At 38.7% G+C, this 26,779-nt stretch overlaps 1 long non-coding RNA gene across 1 annotated transcript in view; it reads left to right on the top strand.

Moving 5' to 3' along the window:
• Nucleotides 1–26,315, top strand: part of LOC150092775 (uncharacterized) — a 33,462-nt gene extending 7,147 nt beyond the window's left edge. Inside the window, exon 2 of the long non-coding RNA XR_016550531.1 lies at nucleotides 26,144–26,315. This is a non-coding gene — a long non-coding RNA (uncharacterized LOC150092775). The remainder of the gene's footprint in view (nucleotides 1–26,143) is intronic.
• Nucleotides 26,316–26,779: the final 464 nt, after the last annotated feature.

Here is a 26,779-nt window from a genome sequence, read left to right as displayed (position 1 = left end):
GGTCTATAATTCAAAGCCTTACTCTTATCACCTCCCTTATGAATTGGAACAATTTTACCCTCTTTCCACTCTTTTGGAACTTGACCCAGTGAGAGACTCATGTTGAAAAGGTATCCAAAAGCTGTTGTTAACTCTCTGGCACATTCCCTCAAGACACGTGGTGAAATAGCATCAAGTCCCACAGCCTTATTTACATCAAGTCTATTCAATTCCTCATATACCTCCTGTTCACTTACTAACAGTTCCTCCTCCTTTTCCACTGCTTTCAAGTTCTGCATGATGCCACATTCACAAGAATGTGGAAACCTTTAGAAATTGCTCACTAAATATCTCAACTATATCCTCCGCAGCGGTTATCATTCCTCCGTTTCCACCAATCAATCCCATCCTACCATAATCATTCTTTCTTCTACTGGCGACATATCGAAAAAACTCCTTAGGATTTTTTTTGGCCGCTTTAGCTAACTGCTGCTCATACTGCATTTTTGCTACCCTTATCAAGCTAGTCACCTTCCTCGCCTGCTCTTTGTACTTCTCATGCAACTGGTTGTTATAAATACTCATTTTGTGTTTCTTCCATGATACCTTCTTCTTCCAGATTGCATACCTTATCTCTTGATTCATCCATTTTACACCCACACTCTATTTACCCTCTTGACCCTTGGAATACATTCTGATATTGCCTCCACCAAATAGTTCTTGAGTATGACCCAAGCAGCATTGATATCCTTTCCATCAAGTTTCTCTTTCCAATTTATTATCGCAAGCTGTTTCCTGAGCTTCCTGTTTCCTGACGTCATCGAATGACTGGTCACCCTGCACATGATCACCTCGTGGTCACTCTCACCAACTGGTGGAAGATTTGACACCTCATTTATAAAACATCATCTGATGAGATGATCAAATCCAATACTCTTGATCCTCGTGTAGCCTCCGTTACGTGCTGCCTAAGGTAATCTTTCAAAAACTCCAAAAATTCATTTTCTTTACCCCCAGATGCAGTCTCTTGCTTCCAGTTTATATCACCATAATTAAAGTCGCCCATAATGATAACTCGTTTCTTGCTAGCTAGGCCAATTTGCCTATACATTTCCTTCTCATTACCCTCCATATTACCAGGTCTATAGCAACACCCAACTAAATATTTCATCCTGTTTACTTCTACCTCACACCATACTGCCTCAAAACCGTGACCACTATTTGCACCAGTAGGAGATTCTTACATTCTAAAAATAGCGCATTTTACTAGTGAACTTTAATAGCTCCTGTGTTTCAGGTCTTGTAAACAGATATTTACGGGGTATTTTTATAAAGTGAACTTTAGAAAGTTCATTTCGACATTTCGAAGAAATCTGAAGGTCATGCCCTTAACATTTGTTTTTCAATAATTCGATAAGCTCTTATACCATTGCGACAAAGCAGTTCAATCTCCATCACAGACTGGAAATCTCTAAGAGTTTCCTTAATTTTTGTGCTTCTAACCTTGATTACACTGACGTTATGATAAAAGTCAATAGATTTGGCATGGTAACGAGGAAAAATCAACCAAATATCTGATGATCGGGATGATGAACAAGGTGAAGGACATGCACCTTACCTCTATTGAACACCCATTAAGCTAGAAAGGTGTCATGTATGGAGAAGAGGAGGAAACAGAATCGCTTCCAACCATTTAACCTTAGATCCACTCGGATAAGCAAGTAAACCGTTCACAATCTTTAATTATATAGTGATGGCTAATTTTTACAAACAGGAAAGATTTTTGAAAGATAATCCTGTTGGATACGTTAATGCAGTCTTATTTTTACCTCACAATATATTTCCAATTTCCCTATGAAAGGGTGTGTTGATGGGACAGTAATAACATGCAGTACGAGTTGCCCAATCATTAGCAATCCAGTGACATTTTCGTTGACCCTATTATAAGAAAAAAAAAATTGCTTGATAGAATGGTAGACTTTCCACCGCAGTACAAAAATGCCTATAAGCGAATCAATATTACTGAACCGAAATCAATAGCCTCTCGAAGAATAACAGAAAGTATTCATATTGAATCTTCATTCCACGTGGAATCCCCATCCTGTATCTTGCTTTTCCAGAAGGATGTTTAAAACAATTCATAATATGAGGCAAATCATTTCGAAATTCACTCAAACATTTAGCTGCCAGATTGAATAGATATTTCTAAGCTCGTGGTTTGTGGGAGATGAAGCAATGCCCAATTAAAAGCTTCTTCTGTTTAAACACAATTTTATGACAATTACTATTGTAGTTGCGTCCAAAAATTCTCATCAATCACATTAGATGTTCACAGATTAAAATTTAATTTTTTTGAATATTTTTATGCAAACTTATTTTGTAGATCTTCATAAAATCTATTGATTTGCTAAATATGTGCGATATTGCAGATAATTGTGTCATGTTGGTTTTAATCTTTTTATAAACCTTTCCATAAATGAAAACAATGAAAAACTACGGAATAATGCTAAATATTATTGCAGGAAAATTTCTTTTAGCATTTTTTTTCAATAATTAGCGACCTTTGCGACAAAACGGTTCAATCACGATCACAAATTGATAAAAGTTTCCTGTAATGTTTTTGATTCTAACCTTGATTCTATCGAGGTTACGATAAAAACTCAAATATGGATTCAGCACGATAACAAGGAAAAATCAATCAAAGGTCTGATGATCAAGGTGAAGGACGTCACCTCATCTCTATTGGACATGCATTGAGCTTCAAAGGTGTCATTTATGAAGAAAGAGGATGAGGTGAGAGAAATGAAACAAAATCGCTTCCAAACATTTAACCTTGGACCCGCGCGATAGTTGCGTATACCATTCACCATCTTTAATTATAAGGTGATGGAGAACTTTGCAAAACAGGAAAGATTCTTGAAAGATAAGAATGCTGGGTTACGTCAGTGCAGTCCTATTTCACTTCACAATATATTTTCAATTTCCTACCAAAGGGTACGTTAAGGGGAAGGTCATGGCATGCAGTACGAATTTCCCAATTATTAGCATAATTACAGTACTTTTGCGCTAACGCAATATGCGATACCAAGAAAAGCGCTTCTATCAGCACAGTGAAAGCTTATATATATATATCGATAACGAACGGGATGGCGAAAAGTTTGTCTTCTCTGATAGGTAATTTATAGTGGTATTTCATGTGGTTAACTACCACCACCACCACCAGCAATTATATTCTTAATGCTTGCTCTTGAAACAATCGTGAATCTTGAATCTTACTAGCAATCATGATTACATCTAAATCAGATGTACTTAATACTATAAAATTAGTAAATAAAACCATTGTTATCTCTCATGTAATGGTACATTGTTGGTGCTTCAGACACAAGAATTCCCTATGTCACACTGGTAGCATAAAGCTAATGTCTCTAACTAGGCGTCCAAATATACCAAGACTCCTGGACCACATGCAGCAACCATGAAAAATATACAACCCAAAAAAACCCCATGCCGGCTCGATTGTCTCCCGAAATAACAAGGATCATGTCGCTCGTTTGGGAGTGGGGGGGGGGAGCTACGAAAAATAAGTTACAGTTCCATAAACAGCACACACTCTCTCTCTCTCTCTCTCTCTCTCTCTCTCTCTCAAGATCTGTTCCTTAAACATAGGACTATCTAAATCCAAAGCTGAAGTCATCGACAAAATAGCCAAAGACAAAGCGATCGACGATCTGGCTTCCCAAGCATGGGCTGGCAGCCTACATCCAGCCCGAACTCAAGGACTTAACCAACGTGTGTCTGAAACAGATTATTCCACAGGCATTAAAATTCAAAATACCATCTACAACGTCTATAAACCACTATCACAATCGTGGCCTAACCAGATGGACCGGCCATCACCTCACTCTGCTATATATGCTGGTGACTTCAACTCTCTTCACACCATGTGGGGGCTATTCCTCTAACAACCAAGAATGTGGTAATCTGGTTAACTGGATGAGTATATATATATATATATATATATATATATATATATAAAACCTATATTTGACGACGCCAAGCAAGAAGGCACTTTTCACTCAGACAGATTGAACAGAACCTACACCCCAGATCTGTGCATAGTCTCTAAAGACCACCCTCTGTCAACAACCAGAACCATCCTCAAATGATTCCTTAACAGCCAGCACTGTCCTACACTAATAGAGACAGGTGCATCAATCCCAGTCATTAGAGGCACAGCAATTGCTAGATGGAACTTTCACAGATCTACCTGGAATGTGTTTGAGAAACAAATTGAACTAGACCACCCATCACTAATAGCTACCCCAGATTTGTTAAACTAATCAAAACTGCAATCAAAACTGCAATCAAAGCCTCTATTCTCGAAGTAAGAAAATTGAGGAATTTTAAGCTAAATATGAAGAAACTGAAGACACAACTGCTGCTAAGGAGCTCAACAAAATAGAAAGGATAGATGATATCAACCATCCATGAAATTGACTTCAGCAAAACTAGTCAGAAAAGCTGGTCACTTCTGCGAAAAGTAGGTGGGGACAGAACCAACAGCATGCAAAACAGCAGAGATAACTCCTGATCAAATGGCTAACCATTAACTGAAATTCTCCAAGATACGTCCCTGCTTACCAAGAAAATAACCGTGCAATCTACTATCAGAAAAAACTTGAAGATGGACCCTGAGCATCCGAACTTGTACGTCCAGTATCTCTGGAAGAAGCACAGGAAGCCTAAAAACTTAAAATGAATGGCAAGTGGGTAGTCTCCTTCCCAAGTTTCTTAAACATCTTGGCCAACGAGGTCAAACATGACTGGCTGCCCTGATCTCAAAAATTATTACAAATGGAAGACTAACAAAACTGTGGAGGGGAACCAAAATAATTGGTGTGTCCCAACCAGGGAAAGATTCAAATAATGTTAAGAATCGACGGCCTATCTCCTTGCTGTGCTCCACCTTTAAGCTCTTTGAAAGAATTATCCTTAAAATAATTTTACCACTCATCGAAAGAGCACTCCTGATTGAACAAGCTGGTGACTTCAGGCCAGGAAGAAGTTGCTGTAACCAGGTCCTGGCAACACAGATTGAAGCAGGCTGCCAGAAGAAACTTGAATCCGGAGTCTCTTTCACTGACCTAACATCAGCTTTTGACACAGTCTGGATCAGGGGCCCCATCTCCTAAAAACTAGGCAATATTATAAGGTGCAAAAAACTTTCCATATTTTTGAATCCATGTTCTCCAACAGAAAGTTCCGAGTCCATATTTGTGGAAAAAAGAGCAGGCCCAGATTCTTACACAACGGTCTCTTACAGGGCTCTATGTTAGCTCCTTTACTCTTCAACATCTACATGTCCGACATACCAGCTGAAGAAAATACATGTACGCTGATGACCTAGCGATCCTATATCAGTCTACCTTCTTTGCCAACCTGGAAACAAACCTGAACACGACCCAAACATCCTTGAAGAGTACTTCAAGAAGTGATATCTGAAGGCAAATCCAACAAAAACTGTGTCCACAGCATTCCACTTGAACAATGTCGAGGCAAATCAACATCTGAACCTCTCCTTCTGCGGCAAGATGGTAGAACATGAGCCTCACCCGAAACACCTTGGAATGAGCCTGGACAGAAGCCTGACTTATAAAAGGCACATCACCAACCTGTTCCAATAAAATTAAAACGAGAAACAATATCATTTCAAGGCTTACTGGAATAGCCTGGAGTTGTGGAGCAGACGTCCTAAGGTCGGCTGCATTAGTCTTCGCATACTCTGCAGCAGAACACTGTGCCTCCGTCTGAGAAAGAAGCGCACACACTAACATCATAAATACCCAGCTAAACTCTACCATGCGCACAATTAGTGGGACACTGAGAAACACCCCTCTTCCCTGGATATCTGTCCTATCCAACATTGCTGCACGAAATATATGGAGAGGACAAGCCTCGATTAAAGAATTTAATAAAGTAATGAACAACCCGTTCCTGCCCGTGCACCAGACTCTCAAAAATATACCTGGTCTTCGCCTAAAATCAACAAGCTGTTTCTGATCCATGGATGAACTCTCTTCAACAGCCTTACCATCGACACCTAACATGTGGAGAGAACACTGGTCCAACAATCCCCAACAAATAGCGTCGTGGTTGAAGATCCCTGTGCTCCGCAGCCTCTTCCTAGGAAGATTTGGTCATCTGTCACAGGATCAGAAATAACCAGGGCAGATGTCGCTATCTACTACATACGAGGGTGGTCTGAAAGGTTCTCAGCCTAACACTGAAAAAACGAATTTATAATTTCTAAATTATTTTTATTTTTCAACATAATCTCCCTTAACCCTAATAGATTTATTCCAGCGATGCTGCAGTGCCATTATCCCGTCCTTGTAGTGGTTCTCAGTAAGATCTGCAAAATACCCCTCTACAGCTGCAATCACCTCTTGATTCGAATAAAAACGCTGACCAGCGAGGAAGAGTTTTAGTTTTGGGAAGAGATAGAAGTCAGAGGGAGCCAAATCTAGGGAATAGGGTGGATGTTCCAACAATTCATAGTGCAGATCCCTTAATTTTTCCATTGCAAAACACCTTTGTAGGAAAGATAATTTTTTTCTTCTGCAAACAGGGTCTTTTCTCAGGAATTTTTTCGTCTAGTCTGGTTAAAAGATCGGCATAATATTCCCAGGTTATTGTTTTACTCCATTCAAGATAATTAATAACCAAAATGCCTTTAGCATCTCAAAACACCGATGCCATGACCTTTCCTGCTGATGGAAGTGACTTTGTCTTCTTTGACGCTGAACAACTGGCTTCTGTCCACTATTTTGACTGCTGTTTGGATTCTGGTGGGTCATGGTGAATCCAAGTCTCATCCATAGTAATAAATCGACGCACAAAATCCGTTTTATTCTTGTTAAAACGCTCCAAACACTGTTTGGAGATTTTCAAGTGAGTGATTTTCAATATTTTGATCTGCTGTGAGCAAGCGTGGCACCCATCTTGCGCAAAGCTTTTTCATTTGCAATTCTTCATGCAAAATATATCCTGCACGTGCTTTTGAAATGCCTGTAATCTCAGTAATTTCACGCACTTTGACTCGCCGGTCATCCAATACCATATCGTGCGCTTGATCAATCTGGTGTTGTTACACTTTTTGGACGTCCTTCACGTGGATCATCATCAAGGCTGGTATGGCCACGTTTCAACTCGGCAGCCCATTTCTTAATTGTCGAAAACGAAGGAGAAGAGTGCCCATAAACTTTTATGAACTTGGAATGAATTTCTTTTGGTGTTAAACCTTCTTTTACAAAGAATTTTATAACCGCACGATACTCAATGTTATCCATTTACAGACAACACTTTTGCTTCAGATAATACTGTCTAATCCAGAAAGCCTCGGATTGGCTTTCTGGACTAGACATTGACCTACAGCTGCATTGTATTCTTTTCGGGATAAGAATAAAATAAAATAAATTAAGCAATTTTATAAGCGTTGCCATATCAATACAAACTCAATTAAATATTCATATATTACAATAAAAATCCTAAACATTTCCACGTGAACTTATTTGTCAATAAAACCTTAATTAAAAATATATTGAGTTATTAAATTTAATAGCTTTTGATGATATTACAGTTAATTGAGAAAAAAAATTAAGGAAAAGAAAGTGCAAGAAAGAAAATAGCAAGTGCATTTAAAGAAAATCATATTCTCCTGCTCGTGCTGATTTTTAGACATTTTTCAAATTTTATTTTATATTTATGTATAAAATCATTTATATTTTATTATGATATAAATAATTTAAAATGCGTATTCTAATATATTAAAAATACTATTATTATATTTAAGCATAATCGAATACAGTAATAATAATAATCAATGTTTTTAATATAAGAAGAAGAAAAAAAATCGAAAGTCGAGTGAAATTGATTGGAGGAAAAAATGGCGGCCCGTGTGTTAGTGTTTTGTGTAGTGTATTATTGATGATGAAATTAAAGAGTCAGCTGAGTCATTGTGTTGTTAATTAGTGGCGATAGTTTTGAATGATAAATGATATATACAGAGGTAAGTGTTCTTCATTTTCTAAGGTTTTTTAAGGTGAAATATTTGCTACCGTTGCTGGTAGATCGATTTGATCTACGGGATATATATATAATAGAGTAACATTTTATTGCTGGTAGACACCTAAGAGTGTCTACGGGATCTGCTAGTGGACCCTCAAAAGTTCACAGGATTGTCTTTGCCTGCTCGGGGCACCTGAGGGACCTCTACTCTTTCTCCATCTGTGTATCAACACATTTTTATTTCTTGAAATGACAAAACTTCTAAATGAGACCCAATTCGAAGAAGTCTACAGGGAATTCCTCAGACTGGGAAAGCTACTGAGTGATAACTGGCCGGGAAAGGTTAAACTGTATGACACGTTTCCCCCTGAATGTGTCTCAGACGCTGTCGCTGAAGATCATTTAGAGTCGATGCCTTCTACTCCTTCAGACTTTGCAGAAGTGCGTGCTCACAAAGTCGTCGCTGAAGATCATTTAGAGTCGATGCCTTCTACACCTTCAGACTTTGTAGAAGTGCGTGCTCGCAAAAAGCGAAGAACAACAGAAGAACCGCACAATGACAATACTGTAATGGAACAGGATTCTCAGGGTTCGGACGCCGCTACCTCTCCCAAAGAAAAGGTGCCTCCGGTCATCCTTAGAGAAAAACAAAAGTGGGCAGCTTTACGATCCACAATGTCCAATCTGCATATTGGCTTCATTAAGGCCAAAAACATGGATGAAGGCATAAAGATTCAGCCAGCAACAGTGACAGACTACAGAAGGTTGACCAAGGAACTGGACAACAGAGGCATCCAGTATCATACCTTTGCGCTCAGTTCAGAAAAAAATTTAAAAGTAGTCCTTCGTGGTGTCTGTGAAGACATTGACACAGCAGAAATCGCTGCTGACCTAAATTCTCAGGATCTGCCACCAGTCAAAGTGAGCAGAATGTACAAAGCAGACAAAACTCCCATGCCATTAGTCCTTGTTGAGATTCACAAAATATATAAGGATATCTACAACTTAAAAACAGTCTGTGGTCTCATCGTCACACCGGAACCACTCCGTAAAAGATCATCTTCTGGGCAGTGCCACAGGTGCCAAAAGTTTGGCCATGCCCAGAATCTATGCCGAGCAGAATATAGATGTTTAAAATGTGGAGACAGCCACCCAACCAATACCTGCACTAAGCCAAGGACCACCTCGGCCAAATGTGCCAACTGCAGTGGCCCTCATCCGGCGAACTACAAAGGATGTACTCAACACCCAAAGAACAGACGGATGGAGGCAATCAATCAGCCCTCCTCCTACAGTACAAGAACACCAGCGGCCCAGACACCAAAACCGGAGACTCATCGACCACAGTCGGAGACCTCCAACCAAAAGCAAACAAGAAGTTATGCCGATGTGACCCGTACAACTAGGCCAATTCCAGACCAAAATCAACCAAGAGCACCTAAAAACCTAACAGCTATTATCACGGCCTCACTAGCAAACATGCTACAAAATTTTAGCCTATCAAACCCTACTGAAACCTCCACTAAAAGATTTCTTCGTGAAACACAGGTCATCCTCACAGCTCTCATAAATGAATAGTAACAAACTCATTCCAGCATCTCTTCAAATAGTTGCTTGGAACGCAAATGGCCTCAAAAACAAAATCCTGGAACTCCGTGCCTTCACATCTAGGTATCAGCCAGATGTTATTCTAATCAGCGAAACTCATCTAAGACCCTCAGACAACCCTACAATAAGTGGCTATCACCTATACAGAAATGACAGACTACTCTACAGAGGTGGTGGCACTGCCATCTTCATTAAAAACTACATTAAGCACCACTCTGTGAGCATTCCTTCAACCACTAACCTTGAGATCACAGGAGTGGAAGTAGTCACCAGCTCCACTGGCAAACTGAAAATCTACTCAGCTTACAACCCTCCCCAAAAATCTCTTCTTCACTCTGATCTAAATGCCATCTTAGGCATCAGAGGGCCCACCATTATTGCCGGGGATCTGAATTCCAAGCACCCTGCCTGGAATTGTTCAACCACAAACAAGAATGGTTGCATCCTTTTCAATTACTTAGGATCAAGCAACGCTGTTGTGGCAGGCCCCACCGAACCAACTCATCTCAATACGTTCGGCACTGCTGATATCCTGGATATAGCTATCCTGCAGGATATTAAACTTCAGTACAGTATCATTTCTATGGATGAACTATCATCCGATCACAATCCAATACTGCTGCAGCTGGGAAATCAGGAATTCCTGTGTCCTCCTTCTCACTCCTACATTGTATGGGAAAGACTGTCAGCCGCACTCAAGGATCATATTGGACCTGTTCCTCACATACGCACAAAAGAAGAAGTAGAAACTGCAGTTACAAATCTCACACAACAAATTAATTCTGCTATAAAGGTAGCTTCCTCCTACAAAACTGCCCGCAAGCCAGATCGTTTGCCTGAAGACATCATGAACTTAATCAGAGATAAAAACAGAGCTCGAAAGAGATTCCGTAACACGTGTGCACCACAAAACAAAACAAATCTAAACAGACTAAATGGGGCAGTAAGAGATGCACTGAAAGCTCACAGAGACTATGTATGGGATGAAAAGTTATCCTCCATTTCACCTAGTGATCACTCCATCTGGGGACTACTGAAAAATACCAAAAACAAAGGCAGATCCCTTCCCCCAATATTAACTGATCAGGGCCTTGCTCACACAGATGTGGACAAAGCAGAGGTTATAGCGCACAGCTTAGAAGAGCAATGCAGGCCTTCGTATGGAAACCTTGACTTTGACCACATACATAAGATTCACAGCAAGGTCAGACACTCACTCAAACTTCCTATCACCAGCACTGACCATATTGCATCAACATCACCTGCTGAGATATATGACATTATTAAAAATTTAAAGAACAAAAAAGCTCCTGGACCAGACGGCATTACTAATCGTGTGATTAAACTTCTGCCCCGGAGGGCAGTAGTGTACCTGACCAGTATAATAAATGCAATTTTAAGATTTCACTATTTTCCTTCCACCTGGAAACTGGCTGACGTAATTCCCATACATAAGCCAGGCAAAGACTCACACCTACCCCAAAATTATCGTCCAATCAGTCTCATCTCAAATCTGGGTAAGGTTGCAGAGAAGGTCATCCTCTCACGACTTCAAACCTCAATAAATGACCTAAACATCCTTCCAAAAGAACAGTTTGGTTTTAGGCAACACCATAGTACTACCCAGCAAATCCACAGAATTGTTGAATACATCACAACCAGCTACAACTGGCGCCAGTGCACAGGTCCTGTTTTCCTAGATTTATCCAAAGCATTTGACAAAATCTGGCATTTTGGACTCCTGCACAAGCTTATCTCAGCCGGCATCTCACCTAAAATGGTTCATTTAATCCACTCATATCTTCAAAATAGATCAATGCAAGTAAAAATCAACGGTTCTACATCCTCCCAGCGCCACATCTTTGCTGGAGTGCCGCAGGGATCTCTGCTGGCTCCATTGCTGTTCTCTGTATACATGTCAGACATCCCACACAATCCGATGACTTCCATTTTGGCCCTATATGCAGACGATACGGCAATACTAACCAGATCTCTCAGACCCCTTTTCATTACCAGAGAGCTTCAAGAAAACATTCTAAAGCTGGAGGGTTGGTTCTCTAAATGGAGATTGGAAGTCAACCCCCAGAAAAGCTCAGCCGTTCTTTTCTCAAAAAGGCCAATGTCTCCTGTAGGAGATTTGTTACTATTCAATATTAAAATTCCCTGGCAGTCATAAACAAATTACCTGGGTGTAATTCTCGACAAAAAGCTATCTTTCAATCAACACACCAAGTCTGCATGCACAAAGGCATCTAAAGTCATAGCACAGATCTATCCGCTAATTAATAGAAATAGCAAGCTCAGCAACAGAATCAAATTGCAGCTATACCAGTTGACGATTCGTCCTATAATCACCTATGCCTCTCCGGCCTGGAGCCACACCTCTAATGCTAACATCATTAAAATACAGCGAGTGCAGAACAAGTGCCTGAGAATGATTTTGAATGCTCCGTGGTATGTTAGAAACATTCAACTCCACAGAGACACAAATATTCCCTATATTTTCTCTTTTCTACAATCCTTAGCATCCAAGTTTTTCCTAAAGACGTCCACACATCCCAACGATTTGGTTCAGCAAGCTGCAGCATACGATCCAACGGACATATTCAAATACAGAAGACCAAAAGCTATATTGGCCTCCTTTAGTGATGCATAATCTCCATGCCCAATCAGGGCGAGCATTCTGCTCATAAATTTTACCTTCACTGCAACCACAACAGATAGCGGGGAATATGAAAAGCATCTTGCTTCACCCCTAAAGACATAAATGTCAATTGTCAATTGTCAAAGTCGAGTGAAGATAGGTGGGAATCAATCGACCGTGAGATGCGGTGATTGATGATTGATTTTATATGAGATGCCCATATAGGGTAACGGATGGCAATGCTGAACCAATGAAGTTTAACTGAGGTTCGGCTGTTGCTGTTATCCTGGGTAAATGAGTTCGCTCTCTTAGGTTTTGACCTAAGGGAGCACTTTGAGTCTCCGGGGAAAGTGTTCTCCGGCACGGCCCGCTGAGGGGTACTTGCCGGTGAATTATTTTCCTCGGAATATGAGCGGTTCTGCTCGGTACTCGAGTTTCACTGAGTAGAACCAACGCTGAGATTTGGACGGTCTTTCGCCCACGAATGAGTGGCCTAGAGATCGTCCGATATTTTTGAGATATCACCTTTACTTACACATACGGTGATTGATTTTATATGAGATGCCCATATAGGGTAACGGATGGCAATGCTGAACCAGTGAAGTTTAACTGAGGTTCGGCTGGTGCTGTTATCCTGGGTTAATGAGTTCGCTCTCTTAGGTTTTGCCCTAAGGGAGCACTTTGAGTCTCCGGGGAAAGTGTTCTCCGGCACGGCCCGCTGAGGGGTACTTGCCGGTGAATTATTTTCCTCGGAATATGAGCAGTTCTGCTCAGTGGTCGGGGAGCCCGTCACTGAGTGGAACCAACGCTGAGATTAGGACGGTCTTTCGCCCACTATGGAGTGGCCTAGAGATCGTCCGTATTTTTGAGATTTCACCTTTACTTACATAGTCGGTGATTGATTTTATATGAGATGCCCATATAGGGTAACGGATGGCAATGCTGAACCAATGAAGTTTAACTGAGGTTCGGCTGTTGCTGTTATCCTGGGTTAATGAGTTCGCTCTCTTAGGTTTTGCCCTAAGGGAGCACTTTGAGTCTCCGGGGAAAGTGTTCTCCGGCACGGCCCGCTGAGGGGTACTTGCCGATGAATTATTTTCCTCGGAATGTGAGCGGTTCTGCTCGGAACTCGAGTTTCACTGAGTAGAACCAACGCTGAGATTTGGACGGTCTTTCGCCCACGAATGAGTGGCCTAGAGATCGTCCGATATTTTTGAGATATCACCTTTACTTACACATACGGTGATTGATTCATTAATGCCCTTGCGGGTAACGGATGGCAACAATGCAATGCTGTACCAATGAAGTATAACTGAGGTTCGGCTGTTGCTGTTACCCCCTTGGGCGATGAGTTTTTGAGTTCGCTCTCTTAAGGTTTTTGTCTTAAGGGAGCACTTTGAGTCTCCGGGGAGGGTGTTCTCCGGCACGGCCCGCTGAGGGGCTTTGTCGGTGAATTATTTTCCTCGGAATTTGAGCGGTTCTGCTCAGTGGTTGGGGAGCCCGTCACTGAGTGGAACCAACGCTGAGATTAGGACGGTCTTTCGCCCACTATGGAGTGGCCTAGAGATCGTCCGTATTTTTGAGATTTCACCTTTACTTACATAGTCGGTGATTGATTTTATATGAGATGCCCATATATAGGGTAACGAATGGCAATGCTGAACCAATGAAGTTTAACTGAGGTTCGGCTGTTGCTGTTATCCTGGGTTAATGAGTTCGCTCTCTTAGGTTTTGCCCTAAGGGAGCACTTTGAGTCTCCGGGGAAAGTGTTCTCCGGCACGGCCCGCTGAGGGGTACTTGTCGGTGAATTATTTTCCTCGGAATATGAGCGGTTCTGCTCAGTGGTCGGGGAGCCCGTCACTGAGTGGAACCAACGCTGAGATTAGGACGGTCTTTCGCCCACTATGGAGTGGCCTAGAGATCGTCCGTATTTTTGAGATTTCACCTTTACTTACATAGTCGGTGATTGATTCATTCAATCCAATACCCTTGGAGGGTAATGTAATGGATGGCAATGCTGTAGCTAATGAAGGTCTAACTGAGGCTCGGCTATTGCTTTTACCCTCCTGCCATGATCAGAGCTTTAATAGCTGAATAACACCTTATCCCTACACTGTCCTCTAGAGATAACGGGGAAGATGAAAAGCATTCTTGCTTCGCCTCTTTAAGCCAGTCCTTATAAGGACTATAAGGAAAGTCGAGTGAAGGAATCAATCGACCGTGAGATGCAGTGATTGAAATTCATTCAATCCAATGCCCTTGGAGGGTAATGGATGGCAATGCTGTAGCTAATGAAGTTCTAATTGAGATTCGGCCATTGCTGTTACCCTTCTGCCACGATCAGAGCTTTAATTGTCAATAACACATAGTCTCTACACTGTCCTCTACAGATAACGGGGAAGATGAAAAGCATTCTTGCTTCGCCCCTTTAAGCTAGTCCTTATAAGGACTATAAGGAAAGTCGAGTGTGTCTAATAATTTGTGTTTCTAAGTGCAAACAAATATTCTGTTTGTTTTCTTATATTTAAGATTACAAACAAAGAAAAACTATGGACGAATAATCAAATATATCTCAGAATTAATAATCAAATATCATCAAAAACCTTAAAACAATCAAAAAACAAAGTCTTCTTAAAAAAACAGCAGTGGAAGCGAATTCCTTGAATTGAGCGTTGAGTTATGCAAGGATTTGGCTGTCACCCAAAAGGTAATTCAATAACCTGCCCCTGCAGCGCTCCTATTAATGTGTACAAGGCCAGCTTCCTTGGTAAGGAGTAATGGCACTGGTCGTACTGCTAACGATCGACTTCGTGCCAATTGGCTGCGTATATTGCAGCCAAGAGATATCTCATTCTATCTTAGTATAAAAGAACGTATAGGAGGATGCCTCGCGCTCTGCTCATGAGTTTCATACGCACTGCTGCGACTACGGCATTTCGGTCGAGGGACCTTGAAATTGAACCTTGGGGCTATGATTTGTGTCAGTGCAAGGCGACGCGATGGGAAAACCTTGTTGATTGGGTCCCGATAAAAAAGCGTGCTTCCAAAGGAAGGACCGGCTGACGTGAGAAATATAATCTTGGCACGCAATAGATAAAAGGGAAGCAAGGAAGAGGATGGGAAAGTCAGAATGCCTAAAGAAGAGGGGGGAGGGACTTTCTTGTTGTTGTTTTGTTTGGTGATGTGACCTAGTTATTGGAACCAACGATTTAAAGGGATTCGAGAGAAAGCATTTGACTGAGTGACGTCATTAAAAGACCTTTGTAACAGCTGTCCCTTAGAAATCAGTAAAAAAAATATCCACCTCTAATTCAAACAAAATCATACGTGATTTATTTATATCTATCACATACCTTAATGTTTACTTTTTTTTTTTCGAAAATCATTTTTTATGTGAGACTGCATGATCTCTTTCTGTCGATTCCACTAATGCAACCTTTATTGTAATGGGAGGGTCAATAAATATTTTGAATAGTCGCTGGGTGCAGAGACAGAACGATAAGTCATATATCAAGCCCTCGAAGTAAACATGATAATGGTTGCAATATTCTGGCTATTAACATCTGTTTAACTTGCGGAGTATCGTTTTTAAGTTCGAAAATAGACTCGTATGAGTACTCGTTTAGTTGTAACGAAATTTAAATTTGGACATCTGAGTCCAGATCTTGGAATTCTGACTAGTTACTCATAGGAAAGATTAAGTAACTGGATTTAATCGAAAGACGCAATCCTTTGATTAATAGTCATACTATATGTATGCAAGAGCCTCCGTAGCTCAGTCGACGTAAACGAAGCCCTTTGTTCGGAAAGACCTGGGTTCGATTCCTGTCAATAACCGGTCTCATACGGAAGTGGGGGGGTTTCCACTCGGAAACTCGGGTTTTTCGTCCCCCAGAAGAGGCAAAACGGCCCCTTGAATACAGATCATATGCCGAGCCCGGGTAAAATTGGGGAGATGGGGAAAGCAACGATGAACTACCCTGTAAAAATCTCACCAGGAATACTTTGAAAAAATCTCACCAGAAATCCCACTAAATCCAGTGATCTCACTGGGATTTAGTGGGATTTTTGGACACACATCCTTAGACTTCAATCCTACAATGAGCTTCTTCAAATAAAGATTCACCGTTGACTTTTATCGAGTTTTTTTTTTACCGAATATTGTCTTCACATAAGAGGCAGAAAGAAAATCAAATCAATGCCTTTCCAGTTGTTAAGATTCTCAGCAGACTTTAAAATATTTCAAAGAATTTTTCCAAATAGTTAATACATTGCTTAGAGAGAGATCTGCATACACCTCTCCTTTACATAAATTTCCTTGATGTCCTTAATTTTCCATAAACGTATCTAATATTCAGAGATCACCTTGTTTGAAATCGAATTGATGATGGCAAGCATTCACATTACTGTATTGTCAATAACTAGTCCTATGACAGAGATATTCTGGACTTGCTCACTACGTTTCTGACACTTTTTTCCCACTTCCACGATATGTTTAACTTTCCGCAGAAGATGAAATCGCTTTCAACTCACAAAAAGTAACAAATAACTATATTTAAATTTAAATATTAATTTAATTTTTTTTGCATTATTTTTTTTAATTTATAAAAATACGAAGTACACCTTTAATTAATTAATATCATAGAATTATAATAACTTTTGAACAAAATTTTTAGATAAACCTGAATGGTGTTTACATTACTTAATGAGGATAGGTGTGTGGAATGAAACCCTGGGAGGGTAATGGATAATGGATAGCAATGCTGTAGCCAATGAAGTTCTGAGGATCGGCTATTGCTGTTACCCTCCTGCCATGATCAGAGCTTTAATAGCTCAATAACACCTTATCCCTACACTGTCCGCTACAGATAACGGGGAAGATGAAAAGCATTCTTGCTTCGTCCCTTTAAGTCTTTATAAGGACTTTAGATAAACCAGATGTGATTTTTTGTTTAATGCTTTTTTTAATTAAATCTTCTTCAACTCAGAGAAAAATTAATCAAGATGAGTAAGGTTACTAGTTATTTGAATTAGTATTCTATACTAATTCAAATAAGGAGATAACGCGCACTGTTCTTCGATAAGGAGAACAGTGCGCGTGCTGTTGGTGTGCGTGTTGGCATGCGAATAAATCAAAGCAGAACAACAAATGAAACACTCGGAGTGATTCATGACAAAAAAGACCATCGTGAGAATGTAAGCGAAAACGAGAGGGTTGGCTTGTACAAGCCTCGGTGAAGTATGTGTGTATAAAGCATTTGTTCGATGACTAATAAGTATTGTTTGTGAATAAGATGATAAATAAGGGTGGGTATTGGAAAAGCAATTTGGACTCTGGCTAATACAGATTTTTTTTAAGTTGTGTTGGTTTATCGTTAAGTTACCGATAGTTAAAGAGTTTCTATTGTGTAAACATGCGATGGAAACTTATAATATTCTCAAGGAAAGTAAATTGTAAAATTGTTGAAGTATTTTCAACCAAATATTTGGTGAAAAATAAAACTGAAATCTACATCGAAATAGTCAGCCACAATATTTATAGATTTAACTTAAATAGATTTAAATTATCCCAAGGTTTCCACCAATGAGCAATGACTAAAAAAATTCAATGTAAGCATTTAAATAAACTCCTCCAAAAGCTTCACCTTTGGAGGAGTTTACTCGTAATGTACCATCATTTATATTTTTATCTATTATTTATACGGTGGATACAGGAAGGAGAATAAAATTTTAACTGTTGCAGTCCAGGAATATTAACAAGTCATCAAATTGATCTAGAAATCCTATTATAAAACCTTGTGGTTCCAAACAACCACAGAGAAGTTAGGAAATTGTTAGAAATATCTAAAATATTCCCTTCTTAGTTCTAAAAATATTTTAAATTGTCGTTCTTATAAAAATATAAACTCAGAATTGGTATCAATGGTAAGAAAATATAATAAGGATTTCACAGAGATACGAAATTTGTATATGGAATCCAAACAGCTCCTATAAAGACCTCTTTAAATTCCGTATTTATGTAAACACTCTGAGTTAAGGATGGTGTATAGTATTTTCTTCCTCGGTAATTCTAGAATTGTTTACACTGCTTTTCACTGAGAAATACCGAAATATAAGAGCTTTTTTGGGATTAAAAATAATTTCAATGTTTGGAAGTGTTTATATATGCGTGTTCTGACATGAACAAGCATCGAAGAGGATATATACAACTTTTATTTGAATTTAACACCGTCTACGACGCTCTGTTTAAGTGTATTTTTTTTCCAAATTTTAAACTTTCTGTTGATATTACATAAAAGAGCTTTAATAAATTGCATAGGACAACGTTATATCAATCTTACATAGTTTAAAAAAATACAGCCTGCCATTAACTCTTAGAAATTTGGCTCTATAGAAATCGGACACCACTGTTTAGATGATTAATATTAGACAAATGGTTAACTATCAGAAGATACAACCAAAAGAGAATCTAATGCAGATTATAAAATGGAAGCTGCAATTATTTGGACACATCTGTAGAATGAGTGAGGACCGGAAGATAAAGACATTTATGTTTGGTATTTTGGATGGTTTAAACCGAAGAGGTAAACTATACAGAGTACGGATAGACGATATAAATAAATAAATATAAATATATATATATAAAGGACTGGTGTGGAATGGGTGTACAGAAACTGTGACACTGCACTGGACAAAGAAAGTTAGAAGAAGGAGGCATCAGACACCACCTCTGCAATGAACATTAAATTGATTCTGCAAATCTAAAAAAAATTTAGATTTAACATAACAATCATATATCAGAAACTTATATTTTTCTTAAATAAATTATTAATTGGTGTGTAACTTTAATTATTGAATAAGAGCCATAAATGATTTTAATTTAGTTATTAAATAAATATTTATAAGGAGTATTTTAAATTATCTTCGATTTCATAGAAATAAATTTATAATTTTGAATTAACAGTTCGAAATAGCTATCAAACCAAAAAAATCTAAAACGCACTAATAAAACACAATTATACTAGTTCTTAGGCAGAGCTCGTGTCTTTTGAGTACTGAATACCAAAGATTGTATTCTCATAAGTTCTCTGATCTATTTTTGAAATGCCCTATTTCTATGTATTCGTAGAAATAGGGAATTTCGAAACACTGGCAGTCACGTGAGTTAAAGTATAAAACGGCCGTGTAATTTTCAAAGGATAATTATTTCTCTTTTATACGTGATATACACGACAAAGAGCCGTGTATATCGCCAAGGATTAATTCCTGAAACATCAAGGTTAAAACGACTTCAGTGTCCATTTCTTTGACTGGGTTTACGGTGCTCCTATAGACTAAGAAGTATCCTGCAGTTTCGATATGAATTGGTGACTGGAAAATTAATTACTGACGGAAAGTAAGAAATAAAGACGATACAGTGTAGAATAACTTAAGATACAAATTATCACCCTTAAGTTCCGGGTTACTCGACTGCTACTAGAAGGTCCATTGGGTGGAAAACTATTTCGCGACCTCTTCTAGACGCCTTCGCATACTTCATAAAGATGTCAGCGCCAACCAAGCTCCCTATTAGAAAGCGCGTGTTGTGGAACTAAATGAACCCTTTGCCTGTAGTTCAGCGTGCAACTGACCTGCCCTTTTCCCTGCTTAATATTTGCTATTCTAGTTTCGACAGATCCCTTGATAAATGCTTCCCAATGCAAAGGGGCGGCTAATTCAATATAAACCCCATTTTTCGTATTAGACAAGGGTGTTGTTAATGCACTTCCCAGTTTATTCACTCGTAAAATAGCACAGATAAACTGCAAAACAAATCCAGAGGTTAACGAGAGTAAAAAGGTGTTTAAGTTCCCTAAACTATGCCTAATTGGAAGAAGTATTGAACGATTTATTCACTTGAAAAGCAAAGTAAATTATTCATCAATCGTTATCAGATCTCAATGACGTCAATGAGATACTGACAGATAAAAGGATGTTGTTATATTAGAATCGTAAAAGATTTGTTTACTATGGCGAATAATAACTCACTTTCATCATTTTACCTTAAAAGAAGCATCCTTTTTACAGCAAGAATATTTACAGCAGGAATATTCTTCCATTCCTCGCGCAAAGCGGATGTGGGTGACGGCCGCTGCGGTCTGGAGCGAATTCGTTTCTAATTCGTCCCAAAGATGTTCGATGGGGGTTGAAGTCTGGACTCTGAGCAGGCCAGGTCAACACTTCAACGTTGTTTTGTGGAAATCGGTCTCGGATACGCAGTGCAGCATGGCATGGAGCATTATCGTGCAGAAACATGCAAGGGTCACCTCCCAAGTACTTCCACAGTGTCGGAAGCATGAAGTTGTCCAGGTAACTATCAGACGTCATGGTTTTGGACACGTCCATCAATGGAACAAGTCCCATTCAACGGAAACACTCCCATACAATTGCCGAGCATCCACCAAACTTGACATTTGGAATGATGCAGTCCTGCTGGAACCATGCACGGGGTAGTAGTCCAGATCGAAACACCACCACCAGAATGGAATATGTGGAAGCGTGATTTGTCGCTCCAGTCATCCACGGTCTAGGAACAGTATGAAAGATACCAGTCCAAACATCGTTTGACGTTGAGACGGACGGGGGATACTTGTTCGTAGCAGCTCTGCCGTGGTAACCTATGGCATGCAACTCTCTGCGGACAGTTCTATTGCTGACAGATGTCTATGCATCATTTTCCAGGTTGACTGCGAGGTCCGCCGTTGATGGCTTACGGGACGCTCGAACATTATGAGACAGAGCTCGTCGATCTCGGTCAGTGAGTGTCGATGGCCTTCCATGGAGTTTTCTTGCTGTGGTAGTAATATCAACTATGAACGATATAAACAACTGGGTTTGGGTATACTGAGACAGTAGCAACATGGACAGAAAAACTACTAATGTGATACTCAACAACCATCCCACGTTGGAAGTCTGTTAGTTCAGCTGAACGTGGCATCTTGACATCGAGTACAGTGCAAAACATGCAGCACATCCCATATTTTATTACCAGATTTACGCATACTTCAAAGAGTGTAACATAGAAAATGCGAATGTGTTTTAAAAAATATTTTGGCAGAGGAGATGAATAAATGAAATACATTTATTTCTTCTTACAGCCACCAGATGGTGCACACAGTACAGGGGTGTGGCATCTATGCTTTCACTTGTAAGATGGCAGGATGACGAGAAAGATTTGTGTCCAAAGCAACTAAAGTTATGAAGCCGGTGTAGTACGTCTGTTAATTACTGACGTTCTCCGAGCTTTTTTATTTTATTTTTATTTTTATTTTTTACAATTTTGTTTTTGCCATTTATGTAGGCATCCAATGAAAAGCTGCTGACCAATTTGGGGGAACTGTCCTTAAAAAAAAAAAAAAGGCAAAAAGAAAAATCGCTTGAAATGACAGAACAAAAAGAAGCAAAATTCAAGAAAGAGAAAATATAAAATGAATAAAAAAATGAGAAAATTATGAGGAATGTGTAAAATCGGACATAAAAGAGAATGAATGAATAAATAATCTCCATATTATCTGAAACACGTGTAACTTCTCGTAACTAATTACCAGAACCATGGCCGCCATCTACCGGAAATGATATTTCAATACCCTAAAGTGTGAGTAAACGGATATCAAGTATCACACTTCACAGATGATCACCCATTCGTTGAAAAATGAGACTGTTTGAACACAGTTCGTGATATGATTGAAGAAATTTTCACTTAGCCTTAAATAATTTGCATAACAGCTCTGGTGATCTTAACAGAGCCAGCTATCTTGGATCGCGGAGATTAAAACTCTGATATATTTTATTTTTAGACCAAAATTTAATTTTAGGAAGGAGTTAGTTAAAATAAACAAATGAAATTTAAAAAAAAAATTATAATTTCTAATTCAATAACAAAGCATAGCAACCAATCCCAAACCGCAGATAACTAGTTTGATCCAAGGTCTTGAAATGAAAAATTCCTTATCAGCACAAACAAGGGTAAGAAAAATAAGACTAGTAATTAACTTGCGTATGGATATTCTATATCTTGAGGTTATGTAATGCGAGGTCTTAAATAAATGACATTGCAGACGTTATCTGATTGAGCACTCCTTCCACAGTAACACGTGTGAATTTCATCCTGAAGTTAGTCCTACAGTTCCAATTGTAAATATTGAGGCATCCCACCTTCAGATGAAATACGTACAGACATAGTTAGTGTAACGGTGGTTGCTGGTTGTTTTAAATCAAAGCTAATCCGAAGCATGTCTATAAATTTCGTATGTTGTTTGGGGGGGGGGACGAAAAGCGTTATAATCTCAAGGACGACACCAGTTCAAGCTTGTATAGTCCTTGAGATTAACCACAATTCTCCAACATGCCAGCTCTTCCACCACAACTTGTTGGTTGGAGAGCGCTGGCATGCTATCCACTTCGCCATAATAATACTATGCCAGCGGAAGATACTCTTCGCGTTGGATAACCGAACCTTGGTCCCCAACGTGATAGGCAGGGATACTAACTATCTATACTACTGAGGAACATGATTTACTTATTTTAGCGTTTACAGCGTATTATTTCACTGAATTATTTCTTGAAAATCATAAATTCCAATTTGCATCCTTCTCATTCTGTATAAAAGCTAATGGCTTTGTTGAGGATTTGTCATAATCAAGACAGTTAATGTGACTAGATGATAAATAGCAACTTTGCTTGCTCGTCATCGACTGGTTCCCATCCAACAACACTTAATGAAAAAAAGAGCAGTTATTTAAATAACCTTCATTTTGTTCGTGCATCATTCGGTCTTACAAATTGATGGTTAGTTTTTAGTTGTACCTATTTGTCATCAGCACATATGTTGACGAGTAACTTTATAAATGAATTGAAGTTTCAAGTTGATTATTCGAATAAAAAAATCGCATTTATTGGGTTCACAATTAGCTATCACTCAAGTGAAGCTTTGTTGTTCACTATTAAGCTGAAACACTTCGATATCTTCGCGTTGAGGAACGCGAAGTAAATTATTATAAATTATTATAAGTTATTACAATAAGTAAATCATGTTCCTCTACTGAGGAACATGATTTACTTATTTTAGCGTTTACAGCGTATTATTTCACTGAATTATTTCTTGAAAATCATAAATTCCAATTTGCATCCTTCTCATTCTGTATAAAAGCTAATGGCTTTGTTGAGGATTTGTCATAATCAAGACAGTTAATGTGACTAGATGATAAATAGCAACTTTGCTTGCTCGTCATCGACTGGTTCCCATCCAACAACACTTAATGAAAAAAAGAGCAGTTATTTAAATAACCTTCATTTTGTTCGTGCATCATTCGGTCTTACAAATTGATGGTTAGTTTTTAGTTGTACCTATTTGTCATCAGCACATATGTTGACGAGTAACTTTATAAATGAATTGAAGTTTCAAGTTGATTATTCGAATAAAAAAATCGCATTTATTGGGTTCACAATTAGCTATCACTCAAGTGAAGCTTTGTTGTTCACTATTAAGCTGAAACACTTCGATATCCAAAGAAAACTGGAGTTATATATCTACCTTTGTCTCCATACATTAAGTAAAGTGAATGTGACATAATGTTTCTAGGGTAACAGAGGGCTCTAACCACAAGCTGCGGGGTCTTATCCCACCGTGGGCATGGATGTTTGTGATTGTCATTTCATCGCCAGGTGTGAAACCATCTCCCCGCTTATTGGAAGTTGAAGTGGCAAAAAAGTTCCATGTTCTGTCTCTAGATCAGATTTTCCCAAATACGAATAAAAAATAAAATAAAAGATAAAAAAAAATCTTAGCCCAACGCAGGTGGATTAAAGTACTCTAGGAGTGCAACGTTTGATGGGTGGAAGTCACATAACGAGACCAGTTGGAACACTACTTGATTCTACTCACTATTTTGAGTTCAACTTGGACAACAAGTTGGAGCACATTAAGATTGAGTTAGGCAATTGGAATTAGAAACTTAGTCTGGCCATATTTCAGTTCTGCTGTGTAAAGAACGATGAAATCTCAAGTGTCTTGAAGGATAAATGTCGGTGGAGGGGATAATCTCCGTCACGTAGACACCTTTGTATTTAATACAACAAAGAATAGACACATTACACCAAAGTTGACTTCATAACTTGTTTCAGATTAAAGAAATTAATTTTAAATTAATGGATTTAGTCATAAATTTTCCTACCTAAGCGTTTCTTTTATTTGTACTTCAAGAAAACTCCAAACTCATCCCACATTTTTCAGGAGAATTCGTTCTAGTTCATAAACACCACTAAGATGTTTTTGTCAGTTGTTCGTAATGACGTTCCCCATTTCACCACCAGGATGTCGACTGAATTCTTATCTACGTAACCTTCCATTCCCTTGTCCCTCCCCCCCAGCTTAAGGATACAATTAGCTTCTACTTCTTACATACGAGCTCCATGGGAAAGTCATGAGTAATCCTGTCAAATTTCTATCTTTTTAATGGAGTTGAAATGCCAAAGTGACTCCTTTTATGACTATTGTAAATGATAAATGAATCTCAATACCGCCCAATTTCTACATATGTTAACACGAATGTCTTTAGTCCAAATACGTTAGTCAGACGGCGTTACGAACAGTATAAAAATATCGTTAAGTGTTCAGAGGGGGGGGGGGAATATAATTGAGACTTTTTTTGATCTATTACTGTGTCTAATGAGGTTTCGTTGATGAACTATGTGTGATCAAACGGTTATCAACCTCACCGTTCCCAACTACTATCAATGCAAGAGCCTTAAATCCCTTATGTAAAGGAAATTGCTCCAAGGGACCATTAAAACTAAGCTCCAATAAGAACATCGATAGTGGGTTTTTTCTTTTAGTTATTCATATTGTAGCCTCTACCATTCGTTTTGTTGTCTCCTTCCTCTTTGTGTGTTCCAGCAACTTCTTAAACAGTTCGGATACTCCTTGGGTTGCATGCGAACAAAGTTTATATTTAGAATCTAACAAGTCCTAGTTTTGCAAACAGGGAAAGTGTAATGAGTCAGGAAGTGCTTTCGGTTGTTGAAGTTACCGGGTTTATTTATTTTTTCTTGGTCACGTGATGAGGTGTTACTGTGGGATTCGTTTTTCATTACACGCTCTTTTATATTGGACTACTGCTCGTCCTAATGACCTGAAGATGGCCCACTAAAGAGAAAACAAGATACAAGTCGACATAAAGGAATGAACAAAAAAATGAAATGATAAATAAGGAGCAAGCAAGAAAAAAACATAATAATTAAAAGACTAGAGTAATAAACAAATAGTACAGCTTCGAAGTAAATTTAAAGAAAATGTGAAAAGGAAACGACACGACTTGAATCAAAATTATCGGGATGCCTAGGCAACGATGAAAGTTTTTTACCGATAAAGTCCCCCCCCCCCAAGGTTAGTTGTTTATTTTATGACGACACTACAAAACCTCTTTATATCTGTAGACGACTACTAGAGGGATAGTCCTGCCACTTCCGTATGAGATTCGAACCCAGGTCTTTGCACCAAAAGGCGTCATGGCTACCGACTGCGCCACTTAGGTTGTATTCTAAACTTGTCTCAATTCTCCTTGCATGACGAACAAAGATGTTACTGTAATTCTTTCTTTATCGATAATGAGAGAGATTGGGTGAGTAAATTAATGTTTTTATTTTTGTTCTTAGAACAATACAAATATTTTTTAAGGAGCTGAATTTTTTTTTTCAATTTATATTTAAAACTAAAAATGTCAAATCAAGGTTTTGATTTATTATTGATTTTTAAAAAATTGTTAATTACAATAACTTTTAATTTTTTTGTAATTTTCTTTCCGATAGTTTTGAAAAGAGCCAAATGATGGGAATATTTTCTTCAGGTGTTATCAGATAGGAATGCGAATTGATAAATACGAACTGCGACGCATAATAAATAGGATATATTCATAAACGTCGAAAAAATGTAAAGATGAAATTAGACAAGAATATTAAATTATCAAGGAAATAACCTGTATGCAATGTTCTTATTTTGGAAGTAGTCAAGTAGTGAGAAACTTTGATTCCTATTTTGAATACGAACCCTGTACATCCTTTTCAAGCGAAGTGTTTTTATCAAACCCAGTAGGAAAAAATTCCACTGATCAGAGAAAACCCATTATTTTACTCTTACCCATGAAATGTACATGACATCTGTTACTGACAGTTACAAACAAATAAATGCCACCATCTCATGATCCTAAACCCTAACTAACATTGTTCGAAAATGGTGCGAGTTCTTTGACCGACTTTTCTGAGATGCGAAGTTAAAAATCGAGTTTTTGTAAGCACACAACCTTACACAGTCATCCAAAGTATGGAAAGGATTACAAATAATCATAAGAAAGACAATTCGCAATAGAATTCTTTCATACAGTGGCGTTCTCCATTATCATAGCAAACAAACCTGGATTCATTCTAGTCTTATGCACTGTATATCCA

The sequence above is a fragment of the Typopeltis vanoorti genome, chromosome 25, assembly GCF_054136105.1.
Source record: "Typopeltis vanoorti isolate ZY-2024b chromosome 25, IOZ_Tvanoo_1.0, whole genome shotgun sequence".
Lineage (NCBI taxonomy): Eukaryota > Metazoa > Arthropoda > Arachnida > Uropygi > Thelyphonidae > Typopeltis > Typopeltis vanoorti.
Note: the sequence above shows the minus strand (reverse complement) of the source record. Positions and strands in the feature narration are given on the sequence as shown.